Consider the following 23408-nt stretch of genomic DNA (forward strand, 5'->3'; position numbering starts at 1 on the left):
CCCCAACTGCACTCTCACTCTCTTTCCACTCAATCTTTTGTCTTGCTCTCTTTTCTCCTCCTTTTTTTTTCCCTCCTCTCCCTCCCGGCTTAGCTGTTGGAGTGAACTTGAGATCAATCATCCCCCAAACATTTGATCATCAACAGAAAATGGCCAGGCGGGATGTATAGACTGTGCAGTTGAACCATTAGCACATAGTCAGTCCTGTCCCTATGTAAGGAATCCCCGTCTCAAGTGGTTTTGTAACACTTGAGTTATTATTTAATCATACTGTAGTGCAGAGCAGACACACATTAAATGGAGCTTCTGTTGTGTTGCAAATGGTTGCATGAGTATGTTCATCATACATAGTCGCAGTTTATGGCAGGATTTTACATATTCAACACATTTGCAAATGAAAGTGTAAGTAATGCTTGGGATACCACATAAGTTGTTTTCCAAAGCAAGACGCTGGCCATTTGGAGAAAAAAAGGAAAAAAGTAATGATAATAAACAACTACTGGTCAAATTAACTAAATGTATAAAATGCTGACAAATTATCATGTTTGAAAATGCTATGTAGCTATTTGGCAAGTGTATAATTTTATACAGACTAATTCTTGTGTATTTGAGATATTTTTCACTATTATCTTCAGGAAGTTACGCTGTTGTAGAGTTCTTGTAGGCCAATCATCGTATTATTTCCATAAAGAATATGATTTATTTAAGTTATCTTATTAATTTCACATTTATTTATTTATTTATTTACAGGAAATGCTTGATATACCATTTACTTAAATGCATGTTTATGGTTTAATTGTTTGTAAGAGATACCAAGACAAATATTTCCAGTTAAAAGTAAGGATCCCGTAAAGGATAAACAATATAGCTTTTTGGAGTAATTATAATAATGTGATTTTAAAGACATTATGCATTTTCATTTTGCATCCAAAACCAAGAGGGTGGCTGCCCTCTTGTGTCAAATGTCGATGTACAATAGGCCTGTTTCACAAGAGACACTTTGACTTGTCATAGTAGGAGAAGCACAGGTGTTACTCATAACATTTTATCTGTTTATTTAAAGGACCCCCATTAGCTGATGCTATGGCAATAAGCTTATCTTCCTGGGGTCCACACCTCACATACTGTACATAACATATTACATGATGATTTATTTTTTATTAGGCGGATATTAAAGAGTAATCTATTCCAGTCTACTATGGTTCTGTAAACAAGCCATAATAGACTGGAATTTTTTTAACGAGTCCTTAGGACTCGTTAAAAAAATTCAGTTCAGTTCAGTTCAAAAATTCAGTTCAATTCAGTTCAGTTCAGTTTCAGTTTATTCACAAATCAGTTTAAATACAAGTACAATCATATAAGATATGATGGAGATATGTGAAATGGCACACCCTGATAAGCTATCTGAAGCTTGAGAATAGGGGCCCAGATACTAAGCAGGTAGTAAACATATATTTTAGTCTATATATTTTTATCTAGATTTAAATGGAAAAGCGTGCATGTATTATACAGTAACATTTACAACCTACAAAACATCTAAGACTAACCTAATACCTTAAAATACTGCTAAATGGTCCCATGACATTTATTCTATCAGTCTAACATTGATTAAATAGGTAGGATACAATAAATAGATACATATGGTTAGTGAAAATAACTGGCAAATCTGGTGTTGTGGTTATGTGTGTTATTGCAGTAAACTATTTGGTCAAATAAAAATGTTGACATCTTTAATTTAATGGTGCAGCTGAAAGATGTGGCCAAATGAGGAAATCCTTTGCTCAACAGTGAGCCATGAGAGGCTGGAGTGCAACTTTTCAGTGCTAGTTCTAATAGAGTAGCCCAGAACAAGTCCAGCAGCTCTGTTTTGTGCAACTTGTAATTTTGCAAGATTTGTTTTGGATGCAGACAACCATGCTATTGAACAATAGTCCAGGTGACACAAAATTAATGATTTAGAAACTTGACCCAGCATGTGTGATTGTACATAAGGAGAATACTTTCTTCTGACTGCAATGCCTTGGCCCATTTTTTCTAACAACAGTATTAATGTGCTCGCTCTGTCCGGATGACTGTCAAGGACCAGGCTCAGCAATTTAGCTTTGTCCACCTGTTGTAGGGGTTCACCAGACATGGAAAGCTCCAGTTTAGGCTTAGAAACCAATTTGTGTCATGACCTAAAGACAATACCTTTTGTATTGGATATATTTAAGGCAAATTTATTTGTTTTGATCCAATCATACACTACATTCAACTCACTAGACAAAACTTGATTTATGTCATGTGGTTGCTGCATATACACAGTGGAATCATCAGCATACATTGTTATACCAGAGTTTTTTACAGCAGAGGGCAAGTCATTAATGAAAATTGAAAACAGGAGCGGTCCCACTCAACTTCCCTGAGGTATACCACATGCTAAACTACTACAATTTGATAGGCTACCATTGTAAAAGACCTTCTGTGTTCTAGAGAAAAGATAACTTTTCATCAAGGTAGTCACAGATGGGCTAAAACCATAACATTTGAGCTTTTCAATTAAAATATCATCATCAATGAGTCAAACGCAGCACTGAAATCTAACATAACTGCTCCCGCTATTTTTGAGTCAGCAATCTCCCTCAACCAATCATCAGTCATTTGTATAAGTGCTGTACAAGTAGACCCTTAACCCCATAACCCTTTCTGTATGCATGTTGATATTTGGTGGTCAAGGTGTTATTGTTAAACTAATCTTGGATCTGAACATGAATAATCCTTTCCATAACCTTGCTAAGCACAGGAAGAATATTTATAGGTCTACTATTAGGCCCACTGAAACATAACTTATTATCCTTAAGCAATGGACTCATTTTTCCCTCCTTCCACAGTCTAGGATACACTCCACATAGCAGACATGTATTCAGTATGTGACTTAAGGGACCCGAAATGTAATCAGTAGAGATGTTTAGCACTTTGCTGTCAAGATTGTCTGTGCCTGCACTGATGTAATCAGGAAGAGTCTTCAGTAATAAATTAACATCTGTAGCCTCAACACAGTTGAATTTAAACATACAATTTTTACCATCCATAATTTCATCACTAACCAGCTCACAAGGGTTAGAATCAGTACCACCTAGGCTCTGCCTCAGATTGTTCACCTTACTGATAAAGAAGACATTAAAATAGTTAGCAATATCTTGGGGCTTAGTTAAAAACATACCATCTGATTCAACAAAAGAAGCGCATTCATCCATCCCATGATTTTATTCAAGGTATTCCAAAGTTTTTACCTTCATGTTTTTTACGGTCAGTTCCTTGCCTATAATATCCATTCTTCTTCCTTTTGTTCAATTTAGTTACTTGGTTTTTGGTTTACAGTGTTTTGATCTGTCCTCCAATAAACCCAATTTTACCGCCAACAATTTAGCTTCATCCCTCTGTTTCATTAAATTCTTCAGAGGTAAATTAATCCATCGTGCCGTTTTAGTTTTAGCTGTGAACTTTTTAATATTTGCATGTCTATTAAAAATGTCCATAAATATATTCATGAAATCAGTTAAGGAAACCTTTGGAACGTTAGCACTGTACACACCATTCCAATCAACATTTCTAACATCCTCCACAAAGTGATCATTAGCAAATCTTTTGCATGATTGTCTATATAACTTTGGCTTTTGCTTTAGGAATTTCCTCTGAGAGCAACCATATTGTGGTCACTAAACCTACTGGTACACAGACTGTATTTAAGCATAGCTCAGGGACATCAGTGTATACTATATGATCAATACATGTAGAGGAAGTATGGCCTGCCTGATTAGGGAAAACTCTTGTTTGGAAGGAAAAAATTTGTGATAAATGACAAACACTAATTAGTGATAATATTTTTTTCTTCCTTGGGTTATCCAAGGTTATCCAGTCTATGTTCATATCTGCAAGCAAATGTGTTTGACTGAGACTCTTTCAATCACTTCACATAAATGATTGAGTGGTCTGTAGCAGCAGCCCACCACTATTGGTTTCAGGTGGGGTAGATGTACCTGAACCCACAATGCTTCTACATCATTCATAAATCAGAATGTAGTTTAACAGGAAGATGGCTTGGTACAAAAATTGCTACCCCCCCCCCAATACTTCTGTCCCTCCTAAGGGGGGGGGGGCCATTAGCCAAGAACTCAGAGTTCTGAATAGATGAATCTAAATGAGTTTCAGATACCGCCAATACTGTATATGAATAGAATTAGCAAGCACCAGATTATTCAAGTCATGTGTCTTGTTCCTTATGCTACAGATATTCACATGTGCAATTACCAAGCCTTTGTTTGGGAGCTTTAAAGGGCTCAGTGTCATTATTTGGGATAAGAAGTCGCCTTGGTCATAAAGTCAGACGTGCATAGATCACAAACTTTTTCTGGGTTTGATGATCAACTTTTCATACCTCAGCACTGCAGAATTACCCCTCTCCCAGGCAGCACGCAGCTCAAGCATCAACTCCTTCCTTTTCTTCTTGATAAGGTCAGAGTAGTCTTCATTGATGTAAATCCGTGTTCCTTTAAGTTTCTTGGCAGTGATTGTATCATCTGCTTGTCCTTGTAGTGCAGGAGTTTTACAATGATATGTCTTGGCCCACTTTCATCAAACTCCTCTACTCTATGGGCCCGTTCTATTTCAATATCCTTCACATTCAGGCCCAATGTCTTTCTCAGTATTTCTTGTACTTTCATTTATGACATTTCCCAGTTTTCACCTTTTTCCTTAGGGACACCGTCAATAATTATATTGCTCCTCCATGATTGATTTTCCAAATAGTCCATCTTGTTCTTAATCCCATCAAGAGTCCCAACAGATTTTGCCAGGTCCTCCTCCAGTTCTTTCTTTTTTTTTTTTTTCCCATTTTCACGTAGCACTTTGTCCTGACTCCAATTTTCATGAGCAAACTCTAGACTAGTCTTGAGTTCTTGTCTCTTTAAGTGCACTGTCCACTCTCTTATGCACAGCATCTGAGATAATTTCAACACAGGATTTAAAGTTCTTATTTTGCTGCTCCAGCAGATCTCTGTAAAAGAGTAGACATGGTCACTAGCTCCTCCTCTGGATATTTATCTTCTTTGGGTGACATCTTGTAACACAGTCACAGGTTAAAAAATGTTTTTAAAATTCTTAAAAGATACTGCCTGTCTCACACGAGTCCGCGTGACGCATTCACCGACCGACAGTGAAAAATTAATATGTATGTATAACATCAATGATGGTTCTACTGAAGTGTCTCAGTAAGTCATGTTTTTGCTGTAAAGGAAAGGAAAGAGAGTCTGACACTTGTGGCTTTTTGTTTGTTTGTCAATCATTATCTTATTATAGAGGGCAAAACTGAAAATGGGCAAAGGAATAACAATGAGTATAAAACTGTCTATATAAAAGCCAGGTTTATAAAAAAATATGCAATTTCTCCATTTTTTCCATTTTTATTATTAGTTTTTGAAGGATTTTTCATGTTATTTGTTTACTATGTTTACTATGTTTTGTGAGGTATGCTTTATATGGTGTACGTGATGTACGTGATGATGTTACATGATGTAACAAACAGAGTATTACAAATACTGCAACCCAATCACCAAACAAGAACATTGGTTTTGGGTAGTTCAGCAAAACCCTGAATTGTGTTCAATGCCAATATTTTGTCAATGTCAATAATATCTGCACACGGCAACTACAATATGTTTAGGAAAAGATTATGGTTATTTTTTTTTTTTTTCAACTAAGTGAATGTTGCCTGTAGTAACAAGTCTGTGACAGGGATGCAAAGTCTGGTCTCCTGCATGAAATTCTGTTTCGCTACACTGCCTTCTGCATTGATGCTTAATTTAGCCATTGGATGTAAATTACGGGGTTCAGATTTGTCCAATATGAACATAATTCCTGGGCTGGAAACTGAGACTACCAAAACCAATATGTGTTGTATGTTCATTTTAGGTCAACTGAAGGACACCTAAACATGGCTAGATGCTTTGGCTGTTGCCAGAATCAAACCTTTGTCCCCTTCTGACTACCTCCAGGCAAGAAAATCATTACCAACATGTGCTGACACATTCATGTTTCTATTAGCAATTATTGACATAATAAGTAATACAACATGTTGCTTGTTGTAGGTATGCGATACTACATTAATACATTAATAGGTGTTGAAAATGACACATACAGTAGTTTTATGGAGCACAGTGGCTTCATAATGCCTGGCTCAGATTTAGAGCCACTGTAATCTACAGTCAGCACTTCTGTCTGATGCTTAATGGTTTTACTGCACTCTGGTATAGCTGAAAATGGTTGCATTATTGTATTTGCTAGACAGACACACACATACACACTCTCTCACACACACAGCATGCACATATGCAGAGGCACACACACACACACACACACATGCAGACTCTCTACCATAATGACCTTGACTAAGTAGCTCTCCAAATAGTAAGTGACTTTTAGAGCACTCTGCCTTTCCCTGCATTTGTACTGCCTTTGCCTCATTCTCTCTACACACTACAGTACAGGGTCTTATCAGTGGCCGCAGTGTGTGTGCGTGTGTGGGTTATGTTTATGTGTCACCCTTTAATGTTTAATAAGTGTACACATTTTGTTCAACCATGCCTAGACAAGACAGTAATCAGGTTGGACCTCATTGTTGATCCTGAAAAGGAGCTGCCTAAAGACTTAAACAATGACAAACTCAAATATTGGTAACTGTAAAGTTAGATCATTCCAACACAGACTGAAATAATCAATAAATATGACCAAGTTAGGAAATTCTCCTGCATATGTTTGACATTTAAGTAATTTGTTTCTGTCTAAGAGCTCAGTAAATGCAATATTCATCAAGAGTCTGTTTCTAAATTATGTATGTGCACTATTATTTTGAAAATAAGCAGGCCTAAAATATAAGGCCAGCTTATTTTCAGAATAATAGCATTTTTGCCTCGGCACTAAGATTCATGACAAACAGACAATAGCTTCACAGTTAAAGAACTGTTTAATGGCACGCCCTGGTAGCTTCCTGGTTAAGACACACATAACCACAACATCCGCCGATCGATCCCCACTGCGTACCTCTGTTGCATGTCGTCACTCATCTCTCTCTCCCTCGTTTCTGGTCATCTGTCTACTGCTGCTATAATAAAGGCACAAAATACCCCAAAAAGCAGTCTAATTATCATAAAAAGACTGAGTTGTTCCAAATGTGAATGTTACATGCGTCAAGTGAGATTAAGCATTCCTAATCCAAGGTACAAATCACAAAGACAATACTTGTGAAAATATTGGTAGCACTTTACAGTAATCATAAGATATTGTGCTACTCAAGGTCAGGCTTCACAGCATTGATTAAACACAGGAATTATTTTGTTTTATTTCATCATCTCTAGTCCATATGTGCAATGTATCGCATGATTTTTTAAAATTGTATTTATTTATTTGTTGTTTTTAAGGATACAGGGTGATAACAACTCTTGACAGTGAACGTGGCATGACTTTAACAAGAACTTTATAACAATGAGAGATGGGATTTCCTCACCACCCTGCACATGACTTCTCCTAAGACATGCAATGTTATTTCCTGGAATATAGCATATATTTAATACCACTAACAGTACATGAAAGTGCTGGGGTGTGATTTCAGTTTGGGACACATGTGTGTCCATCTGTGCATACGCATGTGTCTATCAGCATGTCCTCTTTGTACATCTGTTCATTTACTGCATCTCTCTATGTTAGTATTAGTGTGTGTGCATGTGTATGAGTGTGATGGTGCTCTTGTCTTTGTAATGTTCATGCACGTGTGTGTGTGTGTCTGTGTGTGTGTGTGTATGCATCGGGGTCACCGATAATTTGCAGTGTGAACGCTTGGTTTCTCCCCAGCAGGATGATTTCCTCTGTCAGCAAACTGTGAGCTGGAAAATAGACCCATATTATGATGAGATTAACTTTAACGGTCAAGGATTTCAGATCTTTCCAACAAAGTCACTGAAGATTAGGACGTTCAATGACATTTCTCTCTGATCTGCACTTGTGCAGTTTTCTGCCGTGTTAGTGCAGTTCAGTTGAGTCTAAAGCTGTTTTGTTTGCTCTGTATAACTCTCCTCTCTGTAGATTTCTCGCTAAAAGCATGTGATACGTTACTTCTGGGAAATATCTTTTACCAACACAATTGGTCTTTAAGCTCTACAATCTAAAGTAGAATATATGGTTTTGTTTTGTTAAGGGTGTTATATGTTAACTCCCAGCTGTATGAGAAAAAGAGGTTTGCAGCATAATGTAAAGACAAAATTTTAATAAATGAATCTGCTCCTCCACATACCTCTGGTTTGCTCACACAATTAAAGATCTGAAATATACCATTCTTTAACATCTGCTCTAGTAACTATAATATCAAAGTAAACCTTCAATTATTGGAATATTGACACAGCTTGTCTGTTTCATCTCATTACAACCGAAAAAAAGGAAAAGAGCTGTATTTGTGTTTTCTTTGCAGATACGGTGGATAGGGAAGATTAAAGACGTCTTGTCCTGACAACTCAGAAAAAAAAGAGAGAGAGAGAGAACAATCTGACAAGACTTAACAAAACCCATCGCAGAAAAGGAGAACTTCAAACAGAATCAAAACCTGCAGACGATGAAGGAGCGATGCAAACACACCACCTTAGGCTCTGTCTGTCTCCATACCTGACTGTCTGTCAATCTGTCTGCCTTTCAGTCTACCATCTAACTGTTTTACAGTAAAAAAGTGGCATATATATATCCTGCATCATCACTGCTGCTGCAACAACTGCAGCCAATTCTTACCCTCATGATGCAAATTAGAGATCAGCTGTCATGTTGTCATTAAAAAGCTGTTTCTCATTCAACTGCTCCACGTTAACCCCCACAAACACCACAATTCCCACATCTCACATATACTGCATATTACAATAAAGTGAAAAAACATCTTAAAATAGTACTTTGACATTGGATCAAATGTAACCACTATATGGTTTGATTAGCATCAGTGTGTGTGCGTGTGTGTGTGTTTGCACATAGGTGTGTTTTGTGCAACTGACAGTTAGCTGGCGGACAAGCTGTCACAGTTCTCTGCTCTGCCGTTCCCAATGGACTGATTATTATAGAGCTGTTATCTCTCTTTCTCTCTCTCTCATAGACACACACATACACACACATCATTGTGAATGTGATACTGACTGCTGTGTAATACTGTACATCACACTCTAAGCTCTGTCATCACAACCACTTTAATTAGAACTTAGAAGTGTGTGTACGTGTGTGTGTTAGCAAGTGTGCTCGTGATTTTCCATCCAGTCTAATCAAAGTTGCAGTAATCAAGTCCGTTGCTGACAGAAAAGATGCTAACTTTACTTTTATATACACTGATAAAAATGATACTTTGGATCAACTTTAAATAATTACTCTAATTTCTTACATCCAAATGTATTCATTTTTTCTCAAAGCATATTTATGATATGGTTGAAACCTTTGATTTTGATTAAATCTTAATCAATATTTTTACTTTTCATTCACACAAGCCAAAAACATGACTTATCACTTAGTGACAATTTAATTTTTTCACTTTCAAAAAACCTAAAATTTACTATTATATTTAGGTATAGTTTTTACATTGAATGAAACTATATAAATCATTTTAAATAATAAAAATAATAAAAGGTCAGTTTATGCAGGTCAATACAAATCATTTTTGTGCTTTTCAACAACTTCATTTCATCCTTTCTAAAAATCTAAAATCTACTATTACATCAAAGCAGAATTTTACTTTCAGATGAAACTCAAAGGCCCTCAGACTAATTCTCATCCAAAGACTTTCATATTTATTGTAATGAAAATATTTTCATGTTTAACTAAAACTTAATTTACAGATCCACAACTTATATAAATATATATAAGTAAATTATATAAATATATAATTATATAAATAAATTAGATATACAATGCATTTTACATTTAAATCAGCTGTTTACTTTTCACAGCCAGAAAAATAAAGAGTGTGGTAGACAACAAACACAACACATTCTCAGTTTGGTCTTTTTAAAGTTTTAAAGTCGTTTTTAAAGCTTTTTTTTCTCAAATCAAACAAATGTCAACATTTAAGACTGATATCTACATCTCTCCTTTAATATAACACTTGAGGATTTTAATAATAACTGAATTGCTAACAATGTTAAAACATTATAGTCACAAATGTTAGTGACTTGTAGTCATTTTAAAATACTACAAATACAAGATTAAAAGAAACAAAACAATTATCCAAAAAAAATACTGCCAAAAGACTGGTGGTTCACTCTATGAACAAATAAAGGCTGATCCCAGAGTGAGACAACATTATCAGTATTCTCACTATACAATAGCTGGTCATGGTGAATTCAGCATTTTCTGCATTTGCAGTGTTATGCCATCAGTGCAACAAAATAGTCATGCCATAGTAGACTCTCTGTTTTTAAACAGGTATTCAAAATGGAGAAAATCAGAAATGTTGGACTCTCCAGTTATCTTAGAATATGATGCCCCAAAAATTTTGATGAAGGCTGAATGAATGTGGCTTATTATTGAATACAAGCATTGAACTAGAACACAAACATGCTGTATCGAAAAGTCTGTGACAGATTTATCAGAGTTTAACACTCAGACCGAACACTCAGTGCATCATTTGCTTTGGTTCAATGTCCATGAATATTTTTGCAGTGCATCAAAAGTGTGTTAGAGCTCACTTGGATAAGTTTAGCACATAGACAAGGCCAAGCAACATGACACATGCATGTGTGACGGAGGGCAACTCACTGAGGACTTCCACACCCTCAATCACAATCCCAGTCTTGGGTGAGTGAGTGAAGAGGATCCTCTTCCTCCCTGAGGACAAACACTGCCATGGTGCACTCTCTCTCTCTTCAGCTTCATCCTTCTCAACAGTCTGATAAAAGACAAGACATGTATTAGAAAAGTTATTTTATCTGATGAAAAGTGCCTGATGCACTCAACCAAGCTCTTATTTTAACTTAAATTGGAGATGTACACTAATCTATAATTCATTAATGTTTATTGACATTGAAAATCAACATAAATAAATGTATTTTTTGTTATTTAACACAGATTCAGTCTTTTGCAGTAGGTAATATAACGATTTAAAGTGTCCAGAAGAGTCCGTTATTGACAGAAGAGATGCTAACTTCATTTTTATGGGCCTCTGATTGAGGCATCAAATCAGAATGTTCATTGTTACGACCCAGCTCATTAGGGAAAAAGGAAGCAACATAAAACCAGATTTAGTTGGTAAAATAGTTATTTAAACAGCACCCGTGTGCCTAGTGTGTCTAAACAAAGAAGATGGTCAGCATTTGAGTCAGTAATCAGCGAAAACTATACCTGGCCCAGTCTGCAGGTAATTAACTAGAGCCTCAATTAACATTGAAATCGAGCCCATACAGAGTCAAAACACTTTCTAGTAAAGGCAGTTTGGGAGACACAGTGGCAAGCTGCTCACATTAAATCACAGCCGCCCGACTGACAAGTTGGCCAAACATTTATAGGCTCAATTCCCCAATTGAAGCGTCTGGATCGGAGGGCTGGACCAGGTGCCACACCAATCAGGATCACCGAAGAAGCCAAGAAATGGGTGGAGCAGCCGAACCATGGGACCATACATAACATCAACATCTTGTCTTTTAATGTTTTATTCAAAGACAACATCTTGTTTTGTTTTTTTCATACAGAGCTGCAAATAGCTTTTTTTAAGGCGTCAATCTGTGAGGAAGCTTAGCCAGAGCGTCAAGTAGTGGCGTTATGTTTGATACCGAGGCTCCGAAACGTGTCGAGTGCATCCTGCAGATAGAAAACCTTGGCCCTTACAGTACTGATTTAACATTAAGATCATACATGTTATAAAATGAGGTCAACCCGTATTTGGCCCATATATGTTTAGAACAGTAATATTTTGGCCAAGAATTGAACCTGTCACCAAAATAAATCTGCCCTCTTGGTCCTTCACTTCCTGTTCACATTTGAAAGGGATATTCTTATTCATATGAATGGCTGCATCTCTGTTATTACTATCATAGGAAGAAAACTAAATTTGGCCAACCCAGTCTTTTTTAAGTGTCAGATGTTCTATGGGCCAGATTTTCCACGAAAATCCAACGGATGTGACATTTTTGCACGCTCCTGAGTGCCTTACTTCTCTCCCACTAACATCAACAAACGACCGGCATCTACCACAACAAAAACGGTGCTGTCCAACTAGAATAGCCCCTAATAGCAGATATTAGCTCTCCAGCTAATCAGACAGCTAACTGCCTCCGTCAACCGCCACACATTTCACAACAAAACACCCCTACAATGACAAGTCGCCCACTCCTGAGCACACACAGCTAAAACAACATTATTTCCTCAACAAAGGAGCAGAAAACAAACTCCAGAGCAATAGCAGAACATAGTTTACCCCTTTTGTTTTTTCTGTTGGTAGTCTAAAGGTGGTAATAAGCACACATTTCACAACAAAACCACAGCTCATCGCTCCCTGGCCACAGCTTGCTGAGCCTACCAGTGTTTAGTAAACACGATTGGGGAAAAGAGTCGGCGGTTTGGAGGGGGGCTGACTGACTGGGAGTGAGAGATGCTTTGCTGAAGCATGTGGCAAAACACAACATTAGAGATTTTTTATGTTATTATGAGAAGCGAGCCCCTGTGTGAGTGCAAGCAACAGGATGCTGACTGCAGCTCACTTAACGGCCACCGGTGTCACTAATGAGAAGGAATTTCTGATTCATACATATAGAGCCTTTAATCCAACATTCAGAACAACTTTATAACATTAATATAAAATATTAATGACAGAGCTTTGAAGTGACATTATCTGGATAGTAATATCTATCAAGATGGCTGATGTCAGATCAGCTATAATCATCTTAGCAGGCTGGAAATATATGGTCTAATGATGACAACTGGAAACTAGAATAGTATGTAAGGGAGCCATCTTATAGGGTACATGGCCAGTCAACAGTGATCTCTTTTGTGCCTTTTTATGTCTTACTTAAAGCAATTTGAATTTCCTTGTCGGCGAAAGTTGCTATACAAATACATTGGCCTTTCCTCATCTTGTGGTGCAGCAGTGGAGCAGTTTTCTGAGTTAGAAGATGTGTCTAAAAATGTCTAAATGAAGAAACTGATGTACACTGTGCTCTAAAAATGTATCTTGTTGATTAAGAGCATAATTGGCCCTTTCTTTAATTTAACATATTGTTACATATTGATAGTCAAAACATGTTTTTTGGTGAGATGTTCCTTTAACTGTGTGGTCAGTATTAAAACATATTTTTCCTTGGATTTTCTATAAGTAGCTGTATTTAATTTATAGTATGTGTTCAGTCATTGTTGAAGGAGACTTTCCTCCCAAGAAAAACGGAGGCATTGGTCATTTCAGAAAATGCCCCAAAACAACATATGATTACATTCAGGTGATGAAGCCCTCTAGTAGTAATTACAGTAATCATGTAGTAAATATCATAATTATGACTACACAAAGTCATAAAGTCCACAAGGGAGGAGGTTGAGGTGATAGGTCAACAAATCATTTCCTGTTTCCTGCCAACGGTCAACTTTGGTTTCTTTTAACTATGACCGTAATCATTCCCTAACCATCACCCAGTGTTTATTACTGTAACTATGACGACGAAGGTCCTCTAACCTTAACAAAGTAGTAATTTTCATCCAAACCCTGATCTTTCGCTAAATGTTAATAAGCCAAGTTGATTCGGCCTAAACCTAAGCAAACCTTAACCCAAGCATTGTCAGAAAACGTTTTTTGCAGGCACAGACTGACAATGCCATCCTGTCAATAACAGCATCAGATCAATGTATTTTCTTGATTAATTTGGAGAACTTGTTGGTTTTTTACTGTAAACCAACCATGCTAAAACCAGAAACACATCACTATGTGAGGGAGAGGATTTAATCCTAGTAAAGAGGGCCTTGTCAAAGTTTTAATGAACTTGGTTGGCAATTGAATACATGCATGAAAATGATGTAATACTAATTCTTCACCATGAATTTTGCAAGTCACTTCTTGTCTGAGGTAATGTTCGAAACGCAGTGTATGAGATTCCTTTTCTTGCCCTTTTAAGACGCCTAACATCTTTCCCTGCCTTGTTCTGTCTCCAACATCAGAAGCTATAGCACAGCCTTGCATGTTGCGCTATGTGTCTGTAATTCCCACTGACAAGTGTGTTAATGGATGACAATAGCAGAGAGGAGAGCGCCATATGTCTGAGCCTGGGGCAGCACGGAGAATGGCAGGGCACACAAAGACGAACAGGGAGAGGGGGGAACGAATAAAGAGAGGTTGAGATGGAAGGAAGGAGAGGAACGAGAAAGCGAGCTGAGAGGGGAAAGAAGAGAAACAGGGAATCCAGGGGAAAAGGAGAAAAGAAGGGAGGGAAAATATGTGGTCGGAGGGGAAGTAAGAGGGCAGGAGAGAGGGGAAAGAAGAGGAAGGTACTTCTTGAATAAAAGAGAGAAGCAAAGGACAGAGGAGAGACACAAACAAAGAGAAAACAGAGGGAAAGAAGAGAAAACATACCAGAGGAGAAGAGAAGAGAGGAAAGGAGGCAGAAGGGGAGTGTTTTCAGGGGGAAAACAGGCAAGATATTCACCTCTTCCTCTCCTCACTAGTTTCTTTTCATCTTTCATTTCTCACTCTCCTCTTTATTCCTTCTCCCTCCTCCCTTTCCCTCCCTCCTTCCTCTTCATCTGCATCTAAATATCAGTGATCAAACTGGGATCATTTCAGTTCTGGCCAGAGGTTTTTCAAGTAGTTGACTGTTGAAGAAAAGCTGCTTCCTGACTTGACTGAAGTAGGAGTGAATTGAGTCAGGCACTGTGATGTGCTGTCTGTAGTGCAGCCATGTTAACATTCCAGCAGTGAAAAGTATAATTATTACAGTTTTCAGGAGGTTATCATAGATTTTACACCCTCTGTTGCTTTATATCCTTAGTAGCAGAGTGAGGCTGCTATTGTATTTGTCCTATTTGGCTTTTTTTTTTTTTTTTTTTAAATGGATAACAATTTGCTATTTGATGGAATTTTATATTTTTGTGTGATTTCATTATTTCAATTTTATTGCAGTATTTGCCATTAAATATTAGTCAAATAATGAATTAAATTAAAAACCCCTTGTGTCTTGCAGACTCAGATGAATTTATGATGTCTTCATAATAGCATTATGAAGACATGATTATTTACAGAGTGGCTCAGGAGGTAGAGCAGGTCGTCTACTAATCGGAAGATTGGTGGTTTGATCCCCGGCTCCTCCAGTCCGCATGTCTAAGTGTCCTTGGGCAAGATACCGCGCCCCAAATTGCTCCCAAAGGCTACACCATTGGTGTGTGAGTGTGTGTGTGAATGGGTGAATGTTGGCATGTAGTGTAAAGCGCTTTAAGTGGTCAGAAGACTAGAAAGACGCTATATAAATGCAGTCCATTTCCAATTTATTACCCATTTTCATTTTTCTACTTTAATTTTTCTTGCTCTGTTTAAGTTTTCATAATGTATTTTTCCAGTTATCACACCCAAGCTCAAGAAATGTACTTATATTACGCATTTCTCAGGTTTTCAGAACAGAAGTGCTCACATGCTATACATTACCAGACAAATGTTTGGACACACTTTCTCATTGCCTTGAATGAGAAAATATGCCCACACTTATGACTGGTACTGTACATATGACAATATGATCATTGTATATGCTAATTTGTTCTATAATCAGCTTTACGTATTCTCTATAACTGACTTCACAAAGGCTGCTAAATGTTTTTGTGACATAATTATCATGGCTGCCTTGCTTTGTGGAAAATGTCGCCGGAATTTGAGAGCCTGCTTCTGGAGTATGTATTAGTCATTTTACTTTACTTATTGTACGGCATCACAAATTGTAGTATCAAACTAGTCTGAAATAGATTTACATTTGAACATGGTTTTAAAACTCCCAGAATTCAAAAACTGTCTTGATATTTGAATTCAAGTGCTGATAAAATGGCTCTGTTGTGAGCAAGTTTGGATTACAGTTTTTGGTGGTGTCAGTGTGTAATCGCTTCTGATCAGAAGTACATCTCATCTCAGTTGCCAGAGCTTCACTTTTAGTGTTCATGAAATCTCAACTTTTCTCTCTTCGTCCCATCTCCTTTCATGTCTCTCCTTTCATCTTCCCATCTCCTCCTCTTTCAACTTCCTGTGTTAGTCTTGTCCCGCTGCATCCAGTCGCACACAAACTCACACATACACTCGTCTTTATCTCCTCACATACAGCTCCAAATTATGGAGCTAACCGATCCATTAACAGGAAGAAGAGAGGGAGCCAACATGTCTAATATCAGACAGGACAGCATGAGAGATGTGGAGGGGACAAAAGAGGAAAAGAGAGGAGGGGACATCTTATTGAAATGGAAATAGAACAGGCCAATTAAAACATTTTCACTGAGAGCTTGTTTGTATCTCCAGCTCAGCTCTCACGGATTATATATACAGCACATTATGGAGTAATGAATATGAATAAATTGAACTCCTCAATTACCACGCCACCACTGGGTCTCAATTAATATACTGTGTTTCTCAATCATAATCTAAATAAATATATTTCTCACTCATAACCTAAAAGCATTCACCTTTAAATCACATCACAATGAGACTGTAAATAGATACAAAATTCTCTTCATTTGTCACTTCAACAATATCCAGCATACAGTCTTGTCAATTGTAATGTAAACTAATAGATGTATTCTTTTTAAAGATGCAGATGTATGTGAAAGCAAAGTGTAACGAGGGAAATAATACATATTCATCCTACATTTTAGCGGTGTTAATGATTAAACTCTTTAGTTGTATTATATGTAAATCCACCTTTGGAATTAATACTGACTGGTAGTGAATCTTAATAATGACTCTAACCTCTGTATGCCTCGATTATTCTGTACACCTGGGATTTGACAATACTGTAGCACTATCCAACAGCCAGTTGCTGCTTAATTATTGCAAAAGCAGGAAATGCTTCTCTAGCTGGAGCAGACAGTTTTGTATGCAGTCAACATTTTTATAATCTAGTTCAAACCTAGTAAATCTATTATGATTATGGATAGACACAGTCTATAGAAAGTTCAGTTCCCTTACATTAAATATATCATATATCTCAATCAAATCACACTTAAAGGACTAAATAAAAACTCTTTTTGTTCTTTTGCAGCCTGTCATTAGTAATGGGAATTGAATTGATCATTTTTATTGCTATTAAGTCTTCTGTTTACATAGATGTTTTTAGCAATTCATTTACACTTATTTGTTTCCTTTTTGATTTACAAAGAAAAAACATTTGGAGACCTTATCTTGTAATTATGACTTCCATATATCATAATTATGACCTACTCTCACATAATTACAAAAAAAGAATATAAGAAAAGAACAAAGAATAAAGAAATAATTACAAGATCTTAAGTCATAATTATGCAATACAGAGGTCATAATTACAAGATAAGGCCTCCAGTTTGTTTTCCTTTGGAGAATGCAATGCGCTACCGTAAAAGGAGCAATTTTTGAGAAAACTGAAAAGCCAGTGAAGCTCTTGAAACAACCAATTGTGGCCTGAGTCCAACATTTTCTAATTTAGATGAACTGGGAGATTAGTTAAAATGACACTTAAAAGACTTGTAACATTTATGTTAGCATACTTGCATAAAATACAATATACTTAATGGCAATCAGAATACACAACAGGTAAACCCCAGTAATTTGTTTTACTCTTTCCTGTTTATGTAATTAACTAGCAAATAAGATAATTACTATACTGTATATGATATATGTGTGTTATACATAGTACCATATATCTTCCTGTTGGAATCAGAGGGGACCAGTAGGCTTGAGGGGTTGATTATACTTTGTTGATGCAGCATTGGCAGCTTGTCTTCCATGAGCCTCCGTTCCATAATGGTTTTTTCCATAGAGGGTGTCTTTTATGTCTCTGAAGCTGAATGATGATACTTCAGTTTTATATCCACATTTGACACTGATTCATCGCATGAAGATTAAACTTCTCAAAGTCAATCTGCAAGTGTTTTGTGTACCCAGAGCAAGCCTGGTCCAGTCCTAAAGTCACTGCAGCCTTCCTCCACTAGATGAATGAGAGAAACTCCTGTTGCATTTTTAAAAGATCTTTATTGAATTTTAGAATAAATAACAATTCCATATAGAGTACAACCAGTGCCAAAGTGCAAAACATCCATAGTGCATAGAGAATTTGGTGATATTGCATAAAGTGCTGTTAGTTCATAAGTCCAGTATGTTCGAGGGGAGGTGCCGAAATTTGTCCAGACTTCTCCTCCTATGGAGGTCAGCAAGTATCTGTTGGGTTGGCCACTTCACTTCAGCCTTTAGTTTAGGTGTCAAAGGGCGAGAAGTCTCAGAGGACTTAATTTACTGTTGGGAAAGACCCTGTGTTACTGCACTGTCACTTGGAGAAAAGAAAAAAAATGTAAATGAATTTATTAGCTATATAACCAAAGTACTTAGCAAACACTGTCTTTCTTTCTCCTCCCTCAATGCTTCTCTGTGTGTCCCTTTGAAACCAAAAGGTTCATGACTCCAAACATGTGCCTGAAGCTGTGAGGCTGGAATATGCACAAAAGCAGACAGAAACACACATGAAGCCCTCTGCCAGAAACTCAGCCTTTAAATCAGATGGTCATCTTGCCTTCACTCTGACACACAGAAAGGTGCCTTTGGACTTGGGTGAGTGTATGACACAGTCCAGTGTTTCACTTACTAGAGAAGAGAGTTCAAAAGGGCTATGCTGTGTGTTTGACAAAAATCATGAATGTGATAGTACTTACCTTGGCGTGGGAAGACAAGACAAGGGAGCTATCTACCTGGAAGTGACCAGTCAGAGGAACTGAGTTTGAGGATTATTGCTGCACATATTTCTGGTCTCCAAAAAGCAACTGTACCTGTGAATTGTTAACAAAACTCTGCCTCTGTTACATTTTGCACCATGAGTGAGAGGGCATAATGTTCTAAAATTTTACACAGTTTTTAATTCTTTGCTCAGTCAGGTGGCAACTGACTTTTCCCTGTCTTCACAAGTTCCACAAGAAAGTCCATTGTTTTTTTTTTTCCTATGTCAGCACAAGTTTACTCACACAGTCCATAGACAGGCAGGTTAGTTAGGTGGATTTTAGATTCTAAATTGCCTGTTGTTTGTCTAGTTTGGTTTGTCTTGTAGAGGTTTGTAGAGATCATGGTCTGTCTGTTTGTATAGTACCACCATGATAAACTGGCAAATACTGCCTTTCATCTAACGTGTGCTGGAATAAGCCTTGCACATGCATACTGTATAATGAATATGCATGGGTAGATATGGGATTTATTATCCATGTGACAGCCACAGTCCTATATAATTGTTACCTTGGCTCACTATCCTCTTTGATATTCAGTTTGGAAAGATAAACCCCAATGAGTCCTGTTGTTCTGAGTTACTACTTGCCCCTAGCCCATTTTTATGCATTTCCAAACTTTACCATAAAGCAACCGGTGCTGGAAAAGACCTTAAGTGTATAAGATTGTACTTAACCTAACCAATAGCTATTAAACAGAGTTCCTGAATAGAATTTATTATTATAGAGTAGAAATATTTTTTAACATTGCTGACTTGAGAATGACTAACATCTGAAGACAGTTTGTCATATCGTTGTCCTGTCTCCTATCCCCCTTATATACCTGAATCTGTGCTTGCTGCCTCTCCGAGCTCCAATCCTGTTCCAATTCTGTCTGAATAATCCATATACATTTAAGACCAAAAAAGGCTTAGGGTCAATTCATTTGAATATTAGAAGTCTACTTCAGCATCAGAAACTTGATCACTTGAATATATTAGTCTCTCAAGCAGATCCAGATATTTTGGCTCTTTCAGAAACATGGCTTAAGAATGGCATTAGTGAGTCTGAAGTGGCCTTAAATGATTATAATCTTTTTTAGAATTGACAGAGTTGGAATTGGGGCAATGGGGTGGCCATTTATGTTGAATCTTGTTTTTTCTATTTCTATTCTACATGCTGTTACTGTGCCCAAATGCCTTGAATTCATTGCACTAAAGATAAATTGTAGGTCTAATAATTCCATTGTTGTAACTGGGATTTATAGACCTCCTTCAGCTGATGCTAGGTCTATTGATTATTTGGCAGAGTGACTCTCTTGGTATTCTAACTCGGAAATTATAGTTTTGGGAGATTTTGACATTGATTGGTTGACTGTTGCTTCTGATTATTAAAAGGAGGTGTCTTATAGCCTCAATTCATCTCAATTGAACAATGAACCCAACCCACTAGTCCTAATCTGAAGAGTCCTTTAAGATCTGCTCTAATTGATATAATCTTTTCTAACAGGAGTGACAAAATCATTGCAGGTGGTGTTTTCGATTTAGGGATTAGTGATCATTGTCCATATTGCATGTATTAGGAACACACACTTGAATAGAGCTTCATCATGAATTAGCTATAGATTTTTTTAACAAAAACATTCCCTTCTGTTATAGGTAAGCATGCACCTTTTACAAAAATGTAGTCCATAGTTTTCCCCTGAATTATCAACCTTATTCATGTCAAGAAACTTGCGGCAAGCTTGGTCCCTCACTAGACGTACTAAAGAGGCATCCCACTGGGTTTCATTCAGAAAGATTAGAAATTAATGCATGTCCCTTGTGAGAAAGGCTAAATCTGATCATTATTTGAACTTGGTCTCTAGCTCTTATTCAAACCCTGAAAAATTTTGGAAGGTAGTAAAATCTAATAAAAGCAATTCGGCTGCCTCCCTACCTACTCATATCAAGTTTGATGATTGCTTAGTATATGATCATAGGGAGATCTGTTCTTAATACACTTTACAGCCGCTGGTCACATTTTTGAGGACAAGGACAGTGGATCCCCTCCTACTAACATTGACCATCTTTTTTATTAATCATGATTAGGCTATGTACCTACTCTAAATCATGCTTCTCAGTTTATTTTAGATCCTGTCTCTCTCAGAGTAGTTACTGCGGCTCTTCAAACCAATCTACTGGTGAAGACAATTTAGATGCTTTAGGCTCCACTAATTGTTGAACAAATAACACATTTTTAACCTTTCTTGTTCACAGAGTTTGGAAAACCGCTCATGTCCAAATCAGGGTGGAGAAAGGAGTGATCCAGATAACTATAGACCAATATCCAAATTGTCTTGTTTGGCTAAAATTCTAGAGTCACTTATAAATTGTCAACTTAAGGAATTTCTCACGACAAACTCTTTTCTGAGCCGCATCAATCCGAGTTCAGGCCTTCGCACAGTACTGCCTTGGATGAGAAAAAACATTGTGCTTCATCTTTGTGGACCTCTCCAAGGCATCTGACACCGTTGATCATTCCTTGCTTTTACCTATTTAAGTAATGTTGGTTTTTTGTTCAAGTGCTTGTGCATGTTTTCTGAATAACTTATCTGATCGGCAGCAGTTAGTAAACTTGGGAACTATTTGTTCAGAGTTTTTACTGATAACTAAGGGTGTTCCACAAGGTTCAATTCTGGGTCCAGTTCTTTTTACTATTTATATTAATAATACTTTTTCATCTTTAACTAACTGCTATGCACATTTATACGTGGATGCCACAATATCGTATTGTATTGCAGACTCTGCTCAGCTAGTTGTGGAGAACTGACAACATTCCTTTGAAGTTCTCCAAGTTGCACTTAATGATCTTAAACTTGTTTTAAATTACATAAAACTAAGTTTATGTTATTCTGTTATTCTGTTATTCTTCCACTGTCAAGGATCCATTATTGAAAGTAACAGAATATAAATACCTTAGTATATGGATAGATGACAAATTCACATTCAAATTTCATATAGACAATCTTGTCAACAAATTATGACAAAAAAATTGTTGTTGTTTTTTTGTCTAGAAACAGAACTAACTTTCCTATGCTTTGTAAGAAAAAAAAATGTTGAAGCTGTTTTTCTCTCTGTCTTGGATTATGGTGATGTGATTTATAGGCATGCCTCTGCTTCTACTCTTAAGCCCTTGGATGCTGTTTATCATTCTGCCCTTAGGTTTATTACTGGTGATGTTTATAGCACTCATCATTGCATCCTGTATGAAAAAGTTGGGTGCTCTTCTCTGTCTGAGAGACGTGATAGGCATATGTATTTGTTTATCTACAGGGCCCTTATTGGGATGCTGCCATCTTATATCACATCTATGCTAGACTGGTCCTCTGGACCACATCAAACTCGGTCTACTGGCTTTCACTGCAAGTCCCTCGAGTTTGTACTGAGCTTGGAAGATCTGCTTTTGGTTTCTATGCTCTTTACAAAACACCCTAAGAATTAATACTTTGGTAACTCTTGGTCAATTTAAATCTATGAGCACAAATTCAGCTTCCGTTTGCACCGTTTGTTTTAACTGGTTTGCTTTTGTATTTTGTATCTTTTATTAACTGTATCTATATACTTTTTTAATTGTTTTTTTTTTATCTTGTATGTTTCAGCCGTCAATGATTTTTCAAGTTTAATTACAGGCAATAACAATGATCATTGATCATCAATGATCATAACATGATTAATTTACTGCGTGTCACTTCGTCACACCACTGTTGTCTCTTATGATGTGATGTTATGTTGCTTTTTGTCTTTTTGTCTTGAGTACATCCCTAAAAACATTTCATTCATTTCAGCTTTTTTGTTCTTGGTATTCATTTGTCTACAAATGGTGTTTGTTTTGTGATATTTCTTCATGTCAGACAATGAACTCTTGTCTCAATCTAGCTGAATGGTTAAAGGTCTGTGAAAATATCAGGGAAATAAATGGAAATAAATCTAGGACTTTATTGTTCTATCCCTGACAAAGTTGCGTTTTAAAATATATTTAGGCGTTGTCAATAAAACTAAACACCTTCCTCTGATGGTGAAATAAGCTAATTTGTTCCTTGACTGGTAAATGTTTTTAAGAGTGGGAAGGTTTTATGGTGTATGAATCCTGCATGTATCCAGATGCTGTATGTATCCAGAGGTCGTGGACCAGTGCCCAAATTCAGAGCAGGTTCATTTCCTGGTCCTGACGAAGCTTGCTTTGTGGGTGCAAAAGACCAGTTTAAGACAGAACAGAAAAATAAGCCTTATTTGTAATGTTAACAATGTTAATTGAAACTGATGGTTAGTATCCATTATGTTAACTCTGTTGGGACTGCTTGTGGAGAAAATTGCCAGAATAAACATGAAGTGAAAATGTATGTAATTGCATCTAAACTGACTCAGTCTTAGAGAAAATAATGCAGCCATGAGTTTCTAGTAGTGCTGAGACCTCTGCTCTCTGTCTCCCACAGC

General features: G+C 37.0%; 1 long non-coding RNA gene across 1 annotated transcript in view; it reads left to right on the forward strand.

Annotated features, from left to right (window-relative positions):
• LOC122987263 overlaps positions 1-23408 on the forward strand; it is a 143460-nt gene that overhangs the window by 20279 nt on the left and 99773 nt on the right. Inside the window, exon 3 of the long non-coding RNA XR_006404479.1 lies at positions 18637-18793. This is a non-coding gene — a long non-coding RNA (uncharacterized LOC122987263). The remainder of the gene's footprint in view (positions 1-18636; positions 18794-23408) is intronic.

Source organism: Thunnus albacares, chromosome 8 (assembly GCF_914725855.1).
Source record: "Thunnus albacares chromosome 8, fThuAlb1.1, whole genome shotgun sequence".
Classification (NCBI taxonomy): domain Eukaryota; kingdom Metazoa; phylum Chordata; class Actinopteri; order Scombriformes; family Scombridae; genus Thunnus; species Thunnus albacares.